Genomic DNA, 14,421 nt, shown 5'->3' with positions numbered 1-14,421 from the left:
TTTCTCCAGCAGTCATGTATGGATGTGAAGGTTGAACCATAAAGAAAGCTGAGTGTCGAAGAATCGATGCTTTTGAACTGTGGTGTTGGAGAAGACTCTTGAGAGTCCCTTGGACTGCAAGGAGATCCAACCAGTCCATCCTAAAGGAACTCAGTCCTGAATATTCATTGGAAGGACTGATATTTAAGCTCCAATACTCCGGCCACCTGATGGGAAGAACTGATTTCTTGGAAAAGACCCTGATGCTGGAAAAGATTGAAGGCAGGAGGAGAAGGGGACAACAGAGGATGAGATGGCTGGATGGCATTACCGACTCAATGGATATGGGTTTGGGTGGACTCCAAGAGTAGGTGATAGACAGGGAGGCCTGGCATGCTGCAGTCCATGGGGTCGCAAAGAGTCAGACACGACTGAGCAACTGAACTGAACTGAACCCGTAACCTATAAGAGTGTTTTTTAAAAAAAAAAAAAAGATGGGAGCTTCCCTAGTGGTCCAGGGGTTAAGAATCTGCCTTGCAATGGAAGGCAAACAGGTTCGATCCCTGGCCAGGGAAGATCCCCCAGGCCACCATGCAACTAAGCCTGAGGGTTACAAGCGCTGAGGCCCTGGGCTGCAACTACTGACACCCGAGCACCCTAGAGCCTCCACTCTGCCACAAGAGACGCCACCACAACGAGAAACCTAAGCACTGCCAAGATTAGACGCTGCTCTCCGGAACGAGAAAGCCCACACGATGCAACAAAGACCTATCACAGTCCAAAAACTGCAATCAATTTTTAAAAAAAAAAGCCATCATCAACACTGAAGCAGTCTTCCTTTTCCACATTAGGATCTGCACACACGAGACATGTGAGAGGCTTCACAGCTAGCTCCTTTACGCCTTCAACGCTACACTTGAGGACACACAGGTTCAATGACTTCAACACAAGCCCAAGGCAGGACTCACCTGGCCAAAACGTCAGGCGAAGGCTTGTCCTAAGAGAACACGCCACGTCTCACTTGATCACAGACAGTGAAATGACGACCCAAGGTAGAATGTAGGTCAGCAACCACAGAGAAACACAGCTGTAGGAATTTTATTTCTACAACAAGCCAATGCCAGCACAAGTGGGTATTTTTAGCCTGCCTTATGGCCCCGGTATTAACCCACTGGGAAAAACCACTGCCTTGAAAAGGCAAGTCCAGTTTTTGAAACTCAAGACACGAGCTACGAATATACGGGACATATTCAATGTCTCTCCGCAGGATTGCTGGAGAAAGTCTCTGAACGCGGCCCCCCAAAAAATGTCCCACCTCAACTGACCTCGAAGCAAGGACTGCCCGGCATAGGAAGAGACTAAATCTCAGGCACCTAAGACCACAAGACACCTGACATTTTTTCACCATGATCTCTTCCAAGTATTAAGAAGCTCTACGTGCGGTTTTCCCTTGCTTTTGATGATATGCTCGGTGCAGAATGATTCTCAGGAAAATACACTGGCCCAAGTGTTCTGTTAACTAAGCTCAGTCACATCTGACTCTTTGCGACCGCATGGATCGCAGTATGCCAGGCCTCCCTGCCCACCACCAACTCCTGGAGCTTGCTCACACTCATGTCCATCGAGTCGGTGATGCCATCCAACCATCTCATCCTCTGCTGTCCCCTTCTCCTCCCGCCTTCAATCTTTCCCAGCATCAGGGGCTTTTCCAAGGAGTCAGGTCTTCACTATCAGGTAACCGAGGTACTGGAGTTTCAGCTTCAGCATCAGTCCTTCCAAAGAATATTCAGGACTGAGTTCCTTTAGGATGGACTGGGTTGTATCTCCTTGCAGTCAAAGGGACTCTCAAGAGTCTTCTCCAACACCACAGTTCAAAGGCATCATTTCTTAGGCGCTCAGCTCTCTTTATGGTCCAACTCTAACATCTATACATTATTACTGGGAAAACCATAGCTTTGACTAGATGAACGTTTGTCGACAAAGTAACGTCTCTGATTTTTAATACACTATCTAGGTTGGGCAGAGCTTTTCTTCCAAGGAACAAGCATCTTCTAATATCATGGACGCAGTCACCATCTGCAGTCACTTCGGAGCCCAAAAAATAAAGTCTGCCACTGCTTCCACTGTTTCCCCATCTATTTGCCATGAAGTGATGCCATGATCTTAGTTTTCTGAATGTTGAGTTTTAAACCAGCTTTTTCATTATCCTCTTTCACTTTCATCAACAGGCTCTTGAGTTCCTCTTTGCTTTCTGCCATAAAGGTGGTGTCATGTGAGGTTATTGATATTTCTCCGGCAATCTTCATTCCACCTTGTGTTTTATCCACCTCGGCATTTAGCATGATGTACTGTGATGTGAGAATTGGACTATAAAGAAAGCTGAGTACCAAAGAATGGATGCTTTTGAACTGTGGTCTTGGAAAAGATTCTTGAGAATCCCTTGGACTGCAAGGAGATCCAACCAGTCCGTTCTAAAGGAACTCAGTCCTGAATATTCACCAGAAGGACTGATGCTAAAGCTGAAACTCCAATACCTCGGCTACCTGATTCGAAGAGCTGACTCATGTGAAAAGACCCTGATGTTGGGAAAGAATGATTGAAGGCAGGAGGAGAAGGGGAAGACAGAGGATGAGATGGTTGGATGGCATCACTGACTCGATGGACACGAATCTGAGTAAACTCCGGGAGTTGATGATGGACAGGGAGGCCTGGCGTGCTGCAGTCCATAGGGTCGCAGAGAGTTGGACACAACTGAACAATTTCCCTGTCCCTTTTCACCCTGATTCTGGTGGTGCTGGTTACAGACATTTCAGCATGCAGAAATTCAAACTCCATCATGTAGTAAATCTGGGAAACACACAGAGTATCTATGGGTCTATATATAGCGTGTATCTGTGTGTGTGTGAACGTGCCAGCCCCTGAAATTTAACTCAAGAGGAGAGAAAAAGACAAGGAAAGCAAGCAGGCAATTGCTGGAGACCACCGGAACTAATAAAGACATAGTATTCTTGTTATTATTGGATGCTTCCCCAGCCACTCCCAACTTCAGAGGAGAGTAAGACATGAGCGCAGCAGGCTCCAAGCATGATGATAACCCTGTCTGTTAACACAACAAGCCTGAGAAATAAATTTGCTTTTCTCTGCCTCTGTCTCTCTCTCGACATGAGTAAACCAAGGCCAGGGGAGATCACTGATATGCCCAAAGGCGACATCGGTGCATGGTGAGCTGGCCTCAAACCAGATTTCCTTCAGAGCCCTGCCCCCCGACGCCCAGGACCACCAGCAGCTCACAAGGCCCCCAACCAGGGTGTGCCTGGCGCTCCCCTAGGGCTTCCAGAGGAAAGCGCTTCAGGCTGGCTCCGGGAGACCCCAGTGCACGCAGGGACCAGACTCTGGGTGCCAGGGGTGACCCCCACCCACCCACTGCAGGTCCACAGCCCTGCGGCTCCCCAGCCCTTGTCCACTAACCCACTAGTCACAGGAGAGGGGACCCAGCCTGAATCCCGCAAGTAGGGGACCCTAACCCCTCGCCCTCTGGAGCACCCCCAGCAGTGGAGGTCACCACCCCCCAGTCCAGGTTAACCCACATGGCCCTGGGCCCTGTGAGGGCCTGAAAACAGCAGACAGGTGCTGGGTTCCCCCCATCCCAACCCGATAAATACCCAAAGTCCCCAGAAGCTGACTGAGAGCGACACCTGGGCAAATCTGCAGTGACGTCAGCAAAACCCACAGGAAGAAGCCCAGTGCAGGGGTGCAAAGCCTCGAGGGCTCTGAAAAGCCTGGGGCTGAAGACGGAGCGGTAGCTGAACTGGGCGTGAACACATCCTGGCCCACCGAGCCCCTCCAGCTGCTGCGGTCCCCAAAGGCCATCCACCTGGCCACCTCCTCCTGTTCCCTTGTCCTCCCTTCCTTCGAAAGCATCCTAAAACGGCCTGTGAGATCCGACCGACGCCTACCTTGTCCCGCCATCCCACTGGCCCCCGGACCAAAACAGGACTCAGGACTCACAGCGCTGGGTCCTTCTTTGGGGGTGGCTCTGTACCAAGGAGCACCGTGAGAGGGGACCCAACATCCGTGGGCCCACCAGGGAGACCACCGTCCCCTCAACCCCCGACACGTGACCATCGCAGGTGTCTCCAGATGCTGCCAAACACTGTAGGGGGCGAAAGTGCCTGAGCTGAGGACTATGAGGGGACGATGAGCTTCCCGCGTTCAAACGCTGAGGACACGGTTTCCGTATGCAACCATCTCCTCTACCTTCACCTGCTTAAACTTCTATTTCTCTTCAACCTGCAAGCCAATGCTTCATGGCTCATTTCCACCCACCAAGAGCTAACCAGACCCGTGGAAGTGGTACCCAACTTCCTGCAGAAGATGGAAATTGTCTTCTCTCTGTTTCTCTGTCTTCAACCTGCAAGCCAATGCTTCATGGCTCATTTCTACCCACCAAGGGCTAACCAGACCCGTAGAAGCGGTACCCAACTTCCGGCCTAAGATGGAAATAATCTCCCCTCTGTTTCTAAGTGTACGTTTGCTCCAAGCAAACTGTTTTCAATGGCTTCCACTTCACACCTGCATGCTTCCATCCGGCAGAGGATTCCCAGAAAATATTTGATGGCGGTGCAGGAGGCCATCCCCTCTGCCAGCTTACGACCACCCTGGATCAAGTGTCTGGGGAGCACATTCGTGACCGCCTCCATTTCCACCCCCACCCCCCCACCACCCTGAGGTTTTAAATTTGCTTTCTCCCTTTCCCTTTAAAAAAACACGTGGACTCCGTCCATCTGTCCCTTCACACATCCAGCTTTTCTTTTGGTTTGACTGGTGGTATGGCCAGGCCCATCCGTTTGGTCCAGCCCCATGGGAAGGATGGATGAGGGGAGAGGGCCACGGAGGGCCAGCCTCGAGGGGACAACTGGTGTCCAGTTACTTCCTTCACGCTAAAAATAGTTATGGGGAAAAAAAAAAAGTTTATCATCTTTTCAACTTAAGCATGTTTACAAAACTTGAGTCTTGCCTCCCAACTGAACGCTATTTTTTAAGTGTCTCGGGTGCTGAAAACAGCAGGTCACATAGTCTTCTAAAGGAGAAACAGGAGGCAACAGCGAGGTGTGGAGAGACCACACCTGGGGGGGCCTCATTTTACAGGGCAGTGCGATCAGGCTGGTCCCCTGGCCCCGGTCAAACCTGGCAATGCTCCTGGACAAGAGCTGGGCGAGGGGGCATCCCCAGGGTTGGCCTGAGGAGCCCTCCTTCGCAACAGGTCACTGAGGGAGGCTGTGAATTCCTGATGCTCAAGACCTAAGTGAGATGCCTTCTCTGGGTCTGGCTTCCCCCTGCTGGAACCCATTTCACCACTCTGCAAGCGAAATAATCGTGACTATCCCGGGTGTCTCAAAGGCAGACGGCTCTTGAGATGAAAGCAAGACTAAAGACAAACAGTACAAAGCGGCCATCTGGGAAGTCACCTCTCTCCCAAAAGCCAAACTGGGTTCCCCCCACCCTCCTGATTTACAAATAAAATTTCTAATCCGTGGCAAAAAAAAAAAAAAAAAACACGCAAAAGATTATGCAAACACATCAACTAAGGAATTAAAAATAACATCCTGATGCAGGGACCGGTGTACAGGAAACAGCCACCATTCAGCCACTTGTTAAAAACACACTGACCATTGTCAAGTCTCATCTGTAGGGAGGATTCCTCGTCGGCCTTCTTGATACAGAAGATTTTGCCCTCAGGACGTTAAAACTTAGAACACAAACTTGGCTGGGGGAGTGGAGAGAACGGGAGCGTATCAGATAGTCTCTCAATCAGCTACACGGGGCCACACTGTTGGCAACACCTTGAGACCCCCAAGGGATGTTGGCCACAACACACTCGGGCAGGCAACGTGAGGACTGGCTTTTTTTCAGAAAGGGAAACAGAGGCACACACTTTTTCCAAACTTGAATCCTCACGAAAACTCCAGCTTGGAGTCCTGGTTTTCCAATTCAGAAGTGATCCACACTGCCTCAACCTTAAAACTGCAGCTGTCAATCTTACTGAAATCACTTTCCCAGGTGACTTGCTAGCTGAAATTTTTTTTTTTAAAGGTTTACTTTGGCCACCTGATTCGAAGAGCTCACTCACTGGAAAAGACCCTGATGCTGGGAAAGATTGAGAGCAGGAGAAGGGGTCGACAGAGGATGATGGCTGGATGGCATCACCCACTCAATGGACATGGGTTTGGGTGAACTGTGGGAGGTGGTGATGGACAAAGGCCTGGCGTGCTGCAGTTTATGGGGTCGCAAAGAGTCGGATACAACTGCAACTGAACTGACTGACCAGTAAATTGTCTAAAATTCTTAGAGCCTCTCCCCTCCTCCCACAAGCAGCAGGCTAACTCTTTACTGTTCTCTTTACAGAGCCTCACTTGCAGTAAAAATAGAGTGAGTGTGTGTTAAATCACTTCAGTCATGTCCAACTCTTTGCAACCCCGTGTACTATAGACTGCCAGGCTCCTCTGACCATGGGATTCTCCAGGCAATACTTGGGTTGCCATTTCGTCCTCCAGGGGATCGTCCCAGCTCAGGGATCGAACTCGAGTCTCCTGCATTGCACGCAAATTCTTTACCATTGAGCCACCCGGGGAAGCCAAACTGCAGAGCACCACTCCCAAACTGGACTTTCTTCAAGTTCTGCACTGTTGTAATAAGGTGACCCCCAGGTACACACACCTGTTGGCTATCTGAATTATGGACAGAGCACTGAAGCAACAGACCTGGGCATTTTAGTAACACCACCACTATTAAATGAACTTTAATTAGCTGGAATCTAAATATGCCCAGGTGGGTAGTGGCTACCACACCAGATAATTAAGCTACGCACAAAACAATGCTGCCACTGTGATTGACCTTTCATGATTTCTGTTGAGAAATCTAGGATTTTATATAGAGAGAGAGAGTTTAATGTAAGATTCTGTGTGGGGGAGAAAGTGTGTCTCTGTAATTTAACAAGTTTGTCTCCAAATGGGAACATTCACCCCATGTCAACACAGCAAGACAACACCCAGCTTCAGAGCTGGGTTTCCAGAATCAAACAATCTTCCCTCCACCACAGATGAGCAAAGTCAGTGTCTTCTGCAGCTGAATGGAAATAATAATCGCTGCACACAGGGCGTTAAGTGCCTGTAAAATCCTCAGTGCATGGCATCTGAGTAACCAAAGGACGATGAATCTATCTGCGCCAGAGCAACAGTGAAAATTTACAAGCGAACTCGACATTTTCAAAAAAACTTACACATAACGGTTCCTCCTCTCTGCCCCTGCACTATCCAATGAGTACCGTGATCTCAGTTCCCATTTTTATTTTTGCACATATAGCAAATGTTACCCGGAAAACTGGCAAGACTTCAAGGTCAATGGTGGAGCAGGACATCAGGGTGGGCTGTTTCACTAGTTCAGGCCAGATGGGGACAAAGGTTGCTTTTCCAGCAAAAGCAGTTTTACGTGTCCCCACGGAGCTGGACTCAGGGGGTCTTTGGCTGCCTAGCACTGAAACCTACAAACCTCCCACCCAGGTACACTCAGGAAGTCATCACCAATGAGAACACTGAAGCTCCTCTGGTTCAAAGGGGCTGACTTCATGAACTTTAACTAAAACACCCCAACTTGCAGGAGGGGCGAGACTCAGGCTCCGGGGGTGAAATTTCAATGGCGGGGGGGCGGGCGGGGGGTGGGGGGGCGGGTGCAGGTGCTGATAATACCTGGAGTGACTAAGCCGTGGAATAAAAGCAGACCCAACCTCCTTGCTTTGCACAGCACCAAAGGAAAAACACCTTAGAGTCTTCACAGGCTGTTCCACAGGTGTGTGTTCACTTAAGGAACTTCACACGGAATGATCCTTCAGGGGCCATTTTAAGACATGGGTCAAGGGATGGGACTTCAAACTTTCATTTCCGGATTCGTTATCCAGCTGGGTGGTTTTCCACGGCAATCTGCAGTACATCTGAGATATCTGAACATCCCTTCCACGTGAAAAGCGTCTTCAACTCTCAATGGTTTCCATAATCGACATCTCCCCACCCCCACCCGATCGCGTCTCTTCTAGGAATGACTAAACTTCCCAGAAGACCTTCCACCATCTGCTACCCCTGAGGCCACCGATCAGACTGGACTTAACCCGAGCCTCCCCGCCATCACCACCCGCACGCCCCCCTCCCCCAGGCTGGAGTCCCGCCCCTCGCCTGCCAGGTTAACCCAAGGGCTCAGGCGGCGCGTCTGGATAGAAAAACATTTAAGAAGTCAGCTCAAGCCACATGTGACAAAGCCAAGCAAGAACCCAAGCCGCGGCAGAAGGAACAGAAGAGACGGATTTCTATTTCCTTGGCGGTTCCGCGCTACAACATCGGCGACAGGAGAGGAAAAAATCGACAACACCAACACACCTCGGACTTTTTAACTTCGTGGAATTTGCAGTGGACTCGGAGGAAGGCCAGGCCGTGCCTTAAAACCATCCCGGGCGCGGGCCTTGCCGCGCACGGGCAACGCACGTGAAGTCCCAGAGCCCCGAGTTGGGGGGGGCCCTCTAGTGACCCCCAAGTGTCACAGCCCCCGGCGACCTCCGGTGGCCCCCGACCCCACGATGGCGCGCCCCACTCCATTCCGAACCGGCCACCCCCACCGCCGTGGGCGAGGTCCCCTCGGGAGGGTGGCGGGGTAGGGGGTGGGGAGAAGGAAGCACTGCCTGGCACGCGGATCTCGGGGCACCCCTCCCCCCCAGGCCGGGCGCAACAGGTCTACAGCCGCCCCCCCCCCCGGGGCGCGCTCTGTAGATCGCCTAGGGACGCCCACCCCCACCCACCCAAGGTGTCCCCATCCTGTTTTCCTCGCTACGGGCAGGGCTGGGAGGGTGGGGGCGCAAGTCGGGGGGAGCTCCCCACTTCCTGACAGTTTCCGCGCCGCAGAAACTGAACCGCCGCGGGCCCGCGCTGCCTCGCCCGCCACACAGTGCGCCCTACGCGCGCCGCCGCGGCGCGCCCCCCGGGGTCCCGGCCCGCGCCCCCGGGGGGGGCGATGAATGGGGCTCCCCTCCCCCATGAGGGGGGGGTCCCCGCGGCCGCGCAGGCTTGCCCGGCCAGCCTCGGGCCCGGCAGACAAAAGCGGCACCCGAGAGGGCCAATGGAGCGCTCCCCACCCCCACCCTCCTCGCCAAAACTTACCGGTCACCTCCCCCTCCCCAAAACAAAGAAGCCTCCCCTTCCCCCCCACTCCAGTCTCCGCCCGCCCCCACAACCCCCGACGCGCCGGCACACTTTGGGGGAGCGGCCCCATCGGGGTATTGTTCAGCCTGCAGGGAGCGCGCGCAGCACCCCAGCCCGAGCCCCCGGGGGACACTTGGGGAAGCTGGGCCCCCCTCTCCACTGCACCCCGCCCCCCTAACCAGAGACGGGGGTCCCCGGGCGGGCGGGCGGCCGGCCTGAACCCCTCGGAGAGCCGGAATGAGCTGGGCCCGGGCCTCCCCCCTACCCCGAGCGAGAGAAGTTTCCGCAGCGCGCCCGGCCCGGGCCGAGCCCCGCGCGCACACTCACCTCGCCCTGAGCCGCGCAACTTGTGTCCGGCGCCGCCGCTCCGAGCCTGCGCCCCGCCGGCCGCCGCCGCCGCCGCCGAGCCCGGGCCGCGCCGCGGCCGCCGAGGGCCCGGCGCCCGGAGCCGCCGCGCGCCGCCCCCCCGGGCCGCCCCCGCCCCGCGTCCCCCGCCGCCGCCGAGTCCCCGAGACGCGCGGGCGCTGGAAAGTTTCGGGTGCCGAATGGCGGCGAGGGCGCTGCGGCGGCGGCGGCGGGGCGGGGGCGCGGGCGGCTCCTCGCTCCCGAGCGCGGAGGACGGGGCGGGCGGGGAGGGGGGGAAACGGCGGCAGCGGGAGAGGGCGGGACGCGGGAGGGACCGGCGCGGCCAGTGACCTCCGCTGGGGAGCGGCCGCCGGAACGCCGACCCCGGCCGGGAGGACGGCCCTGGGCGCCGCCCCCAGCCTGCGCCCGCCCCCGCCCCCGCCGCCGCCGCCGCCGCCGCCGCCGCCGCCGGGGGAGGGGAGCCCGGGGCCCCCCCATTGCCCTCCCCCATCGCCCCCCACATCCCCCAGCCTGCGGCCTCCCGCACCCGGGGCCTCCCCGTCGCCCTCCCCCACTGCCCCCAGCCTGCGCTCGACCCCGCCTCAGGGAAAGGGGCCCCTGCACCCTCCCCCACCCGGGTCCCTTCTCACCGCCCTCCCCCACCCCCAAAGCGGCCTCGTCCTCGGCCAGCCCCTGCCCCACGGCCCCAGCCCGCCCCCTCCCCCACCGCCAGGGGAGGGGAGCCCAGGTCCCCTGCGCCCGCCCCCAACCCGCGTCCCCCCTCCCCACCACCCAGACCCTCCCCACCACCCAGACCCTCCCCCATCGCCCTCCCCCACGCCCAAAGGGGCCGCGGTCCCAGGCCAGCTCCCCTCCCCCACGCACCCAGGCCTGCCCTTCCCCCACGGTGCAGGCGGTGTGAGCCTGGGCCCCTCCCCCACGGCCTCGGGGGGGGGGGGCGGGAAACCTGTGTCCCAATCCACCCCCTCCCCCGCGGAGGGGGACCCTCCGACCCTTCCCTGTCCCTCACCCTCCCTCCCCCAGCTCCCCGCTCCCCGCCACGCCTGGGGTGGGTGAGAGGAACCCCGGCCTCTTCCCTCCTCTCTGCGAACCTTGTCCCAACCCAGTGGCCTCCATCGGGTGGTGGGGGGGGTGCTCATCAGAAAACTCGGACCTACTCCCCACCCAGTTCCAAACCCATTATCCAGGAGGGGACAGGAACCGAATCGCCACCCCCGTGGTCTCCGGGGTGGGGGTGGGGGGGCAGGGAGACAGGGCTACTGCTGTTACCCTCCCCCAGCTCAGAGATGAACCCCCCTCCCCGAACCTGCCTGAGGGTGTCAGCCCCCTCCAAGTCGCCGGCCGAAAGGCCATCCCCCGCCCCCCGCGGTCTCTTCCCCTTCCCCCCAAAAGTGGGGGCTCCAGTGAAGCCTCCACCTTTGCAAAAATCCCTAGCAGGGAAGGCGCTTGGGGAAAAAGAAACTCAAGACATACTGGGGTGGACGCCAGGAGCTGGGGTGGGGGTGCTCCGGGCGGGGGTTTTGGGGGGAGTGTGGTGGTGGAACCGGGGCCCTGGGGCCTTCTCACCCGTCCCCACCCCCACCTCCAGCCGCAGGCTGCAGAACCTGGGACATTTGCAAAGCTGTTTGCTGTTGCAATAGCTGACTCGGCCCAGCCCTGGTAAACCCAAGGCCCCAGGTTGCTTTCTCCCCCTCCGGGTTGGTGACAACTGCCCACCACGCGTGACCTGAATTCGCTGAAACAAACACGCGCGCGCTGCACACGCACCCCAGCACCTTGGATGTCTGCTTTGGCAAATATTTTCAAGGAAGCGAGCCCCTCCCTTTGGTGCCTAACGAGGGTTTTTTTTTTTGTTTTTTTTTGCCCTAAAGAGCCCAGGATACTCAGCATTTTGCACTGTAACCTCGCTTGCTCCTTTCTGGGACACTGGGCCGTTTGTTGTTCCTGACCGTGTGGGGAGGGGAGGCGAGGTGACTTTTTTTTTTTTTAAGGGGCTGATCCTCCATTCCAAAAGGCGGCCTCAAAATGACGTTGCCGAATATTGCTGTAAAACGTCAATGATTTCAAACGACGGTGACTGCACCATTATTCGAGCACAGCAATAAAAAAAAAAAGACACTTACACGGTCTCCATAATTGTGAATCAGCAGAATAGATTTTGCCCTTCTTTTCTACCGGTTGCCATTCAAGCCTCTCCCCACCCCCCACCACACACACACAGACACACACACAAAAGGACGTGGCGGGGCCTTGTCTCCAGCCTGCCCGGCCTGGCTCCCGGGCTCCTAGGGCTTGTGAGGACTGAGGCTGAGGTCTTTTTATGCAATCGGAAAAAAAAAAAACCAAGGCTATGCAACAGAAAACCCAGGCCGGCTAGGGCGCCTGATGCAACTCGGCCCGGGTTACACGTGCTTCCCTTCCCCCCACCGCCCGCTGGTGGGAGCGCTGCGTTTTTTTCCGCCTGTAGGGTCACATTGCGGTTGATTGATTTCTCCTTTCGCCTTGCTCAGTCATTCAGATTTGGAAAGTAAATAACAAGTTGACATCATTACCGCGCTTTGCTCTACGGGGACGTCGGCCCTCGGCTACCGCACACTCTCGAGTAGCCGCGCAGCCAAACCTGGCCCTCTCTGGCTTGCCACCGCTAGCTGCTCGTCGGGAGCTGCTTGGAAATTCCGAACCGAATGAGACCAGGAGAAAGGCTTCTTTTGTATGTTTTGATGTCTTGGCAGATGCCAGTCATTTTTTAAGTATGGAAAAGTGGTGGAAATCTTCCCTCCCTCCTACACCCCGGCGTGGCCGGTTTTTGCAGCTGGTCTGGTTCAGAAAGAATCCATGCCTGCAATGCGGGAGACCTGGGTTCGATCCCTGGGTTGGGAAGGTCCCCTGGAGAAAGGGAAAGGCTACCCCACTCCAGTCTTCTGGCCTGGAGAATTCCATGGACTGTATAGTCCATGGGGTCGCAAACAGTCAGACAGGACTGAGTGACTTTCACATCCTTGTAACTAACAATGCAAGGGAGTTTGGGGTTCATCTTTCCTGTTTGATCGGCTCCCAGCAATCCCAGGGGTCTTCTTACAAGTAAAGACTGGAGCACCTTTATCAGAGAGTCCTAGGAGCCCCCAGGGATTTTGTGACCTCAGATAGGAAAGGCGACCCCTATATTACCATAATAACATTGAAATCCCACTTTCTGAATGCTAGATGGGCGGTGGGTAGGTGGGAAATTAGACTATTTAATGTGGCTTTCGGATTTTTCAAATGGTGGAAGAAAAAAAGAGCACGTTAAGGTCGAGCAGGAAAGGAGCTCGTGCATTCTGACAAGGGTATAAAGGCTACCATGGAGGCCTCAGCAGCAATGATTTCCACAGTTATCCACTGCACAATGTCTGTACTGCAAACAATTTTTGGTTGTTGATGGAAAGAGCTGGAATACAAGAATCTGCTTGCAACAAATGCTATCAATATTCCCCCTAAACAGCAGCCAAATTTGTAATAAAAGGGCAGCCAGAACCCACACAAATACGGTCACCTAGTTTTTGACAAAGGACCAAAGGTTTTTCAGTGGAGAAAGAATATCCTTTTCAACAAATGGTGCTGGAACAAGGGACATCCATTTACAACACAAACAAAACCATTGATCTAGCCCAAACCTTAGGCTTTTCACAGAAACTAACTTAAAATGGATCATTTGCCTAAACACAAAAGGCAAAAAACACAAAACTCCTAGAAGAAAACATAAGAGAAAAATCTAGATGGCTTTAGGCTTAGCAATGAGTTTTCAGATAAAATATCAATAACATGATCCCTGTTTAAAAAAAAATGATGAGTTGGACTTATTAAAATTTAAAACTTAACGTTCTACAAAGGAGACTGTTAAGAGAATGAAAACACAAGCTACAGACTGGGAGATCATATTTGCAAAAAATCCATATCTGATAAAGGACTGAACCCCAAATAGGCAAAGATAAAGTCTCATAACTGGACACTAAGACAAAAATCCAAAATAAAAATGGACAAAAGGTCTGGAAACAAAATCTCCCCAAAGAGATAGACAGATGTCAAGCAAGCACATGAAAAGTTGTGGAATATTATATATCACAGGGAAATATCACATTGAGAACTCCCTGGCGGACCAGTGGTTAGGGACCCGGTACTTTGACTTCAGAGGCCCCTGGTTCTGTTCCAGGTTTGGGGACCAAGAGAATGCAAGCAGGGCAAAAACAAAAGAAAGGAAAAAACTCAAATGCTAACAGGATGCAGACAAACAGGAACCCTGAATGCCCTGCTGGTGGGAATGTGAAACTTAAGACCACTTTGGAAGGCAGTTGGTCAGTTAAAGCTCCTCTGTCCATGGGATTCTCCAGGCAAGAATACTGGAGTGGGTTGCCATTTCCTTCTTCAGGGGGTCTTCCCAACCCAGGAATTGAACCCCGGTCTCCTGCATTGCAAGTAGATGCTTTATCCTCTGAGCCACCAGGGAAGCCCTCTTATAAAGCAGAAACATACCACTACGCTCCCGGGTTTTTAACCCAGCTAAGTTGAAAACTTGAGTCTGTAGAAAAACCCGCACAGCGATGTCTAGCAGCTTTACTCACCCAACACCGAAGGCAACCACGATGTTAAGTGGGTAGGTGGACAGGTAAGTAAACTGGGACACGTCCATATGGTAGAATATTACTCTGCAACGAAAAGAAATGAGATATCCAGCCACGGAAAGACATGGAGGAACTTTAAATGTACGTCAGCGAGTGAAGGAAGCCAGCCTGAAAAGTCTACATCCTGTATGAGTCCGACTCTATGACATTCTCAGTTCAGCTCAGTTCAGTCACTC

At 54.2% G+C, this 14,421-nt stretch overlaps 1 protein-coding gene across 3 annotated transcripts in view; it reads right to left on the bottom strand.

Moving 5' to 3' along the window:
- The window catches only part of TBL1X (transducin beta like 1 X-linked), a 243,911-nt gene extending 233,937 nt beyond the window's left edge, over positions 1-9,974 (bottom strand). For 2 of the 3 annotated variants that reach the window (XM_070289708.1, XM_070289707.1), the window contains exon 1: positions 9,549-9,834. The gene's annotated coding sequence lies outside the window, so the exon portion shown is untranslated. Of the gene's footprint in view, positions 1-9,548 lie in introns of all 3 variants that reach the window. The other variant, XM_070289705.1, reaches the window with a different exon arrangement.
- Positions 9,975-14,421: the final 4,447 nt, after the last annotated feature.

This window comes from Ovis canadensis, chromosome X (genome assembly GCF_042477335.2).
Source record: "Ovis canadensis isolate MfBH-ARS-UI-01 breed Bighorn chromosome X, ARS-UI_OviCan_v2, whole genome shotgun sequence".
Taxonomy (NCBI): domain Eukaryota; kingdom Metazoa; phylum Chordata; class Mammalia; order Artiodactyla; family Bovidae; genus Ovis; species Ovis canadensis.
Note: the sequence above shows the minus strand (reverse complement) of the source record. Positions and strands in the feature narration are given on the sequence as shown.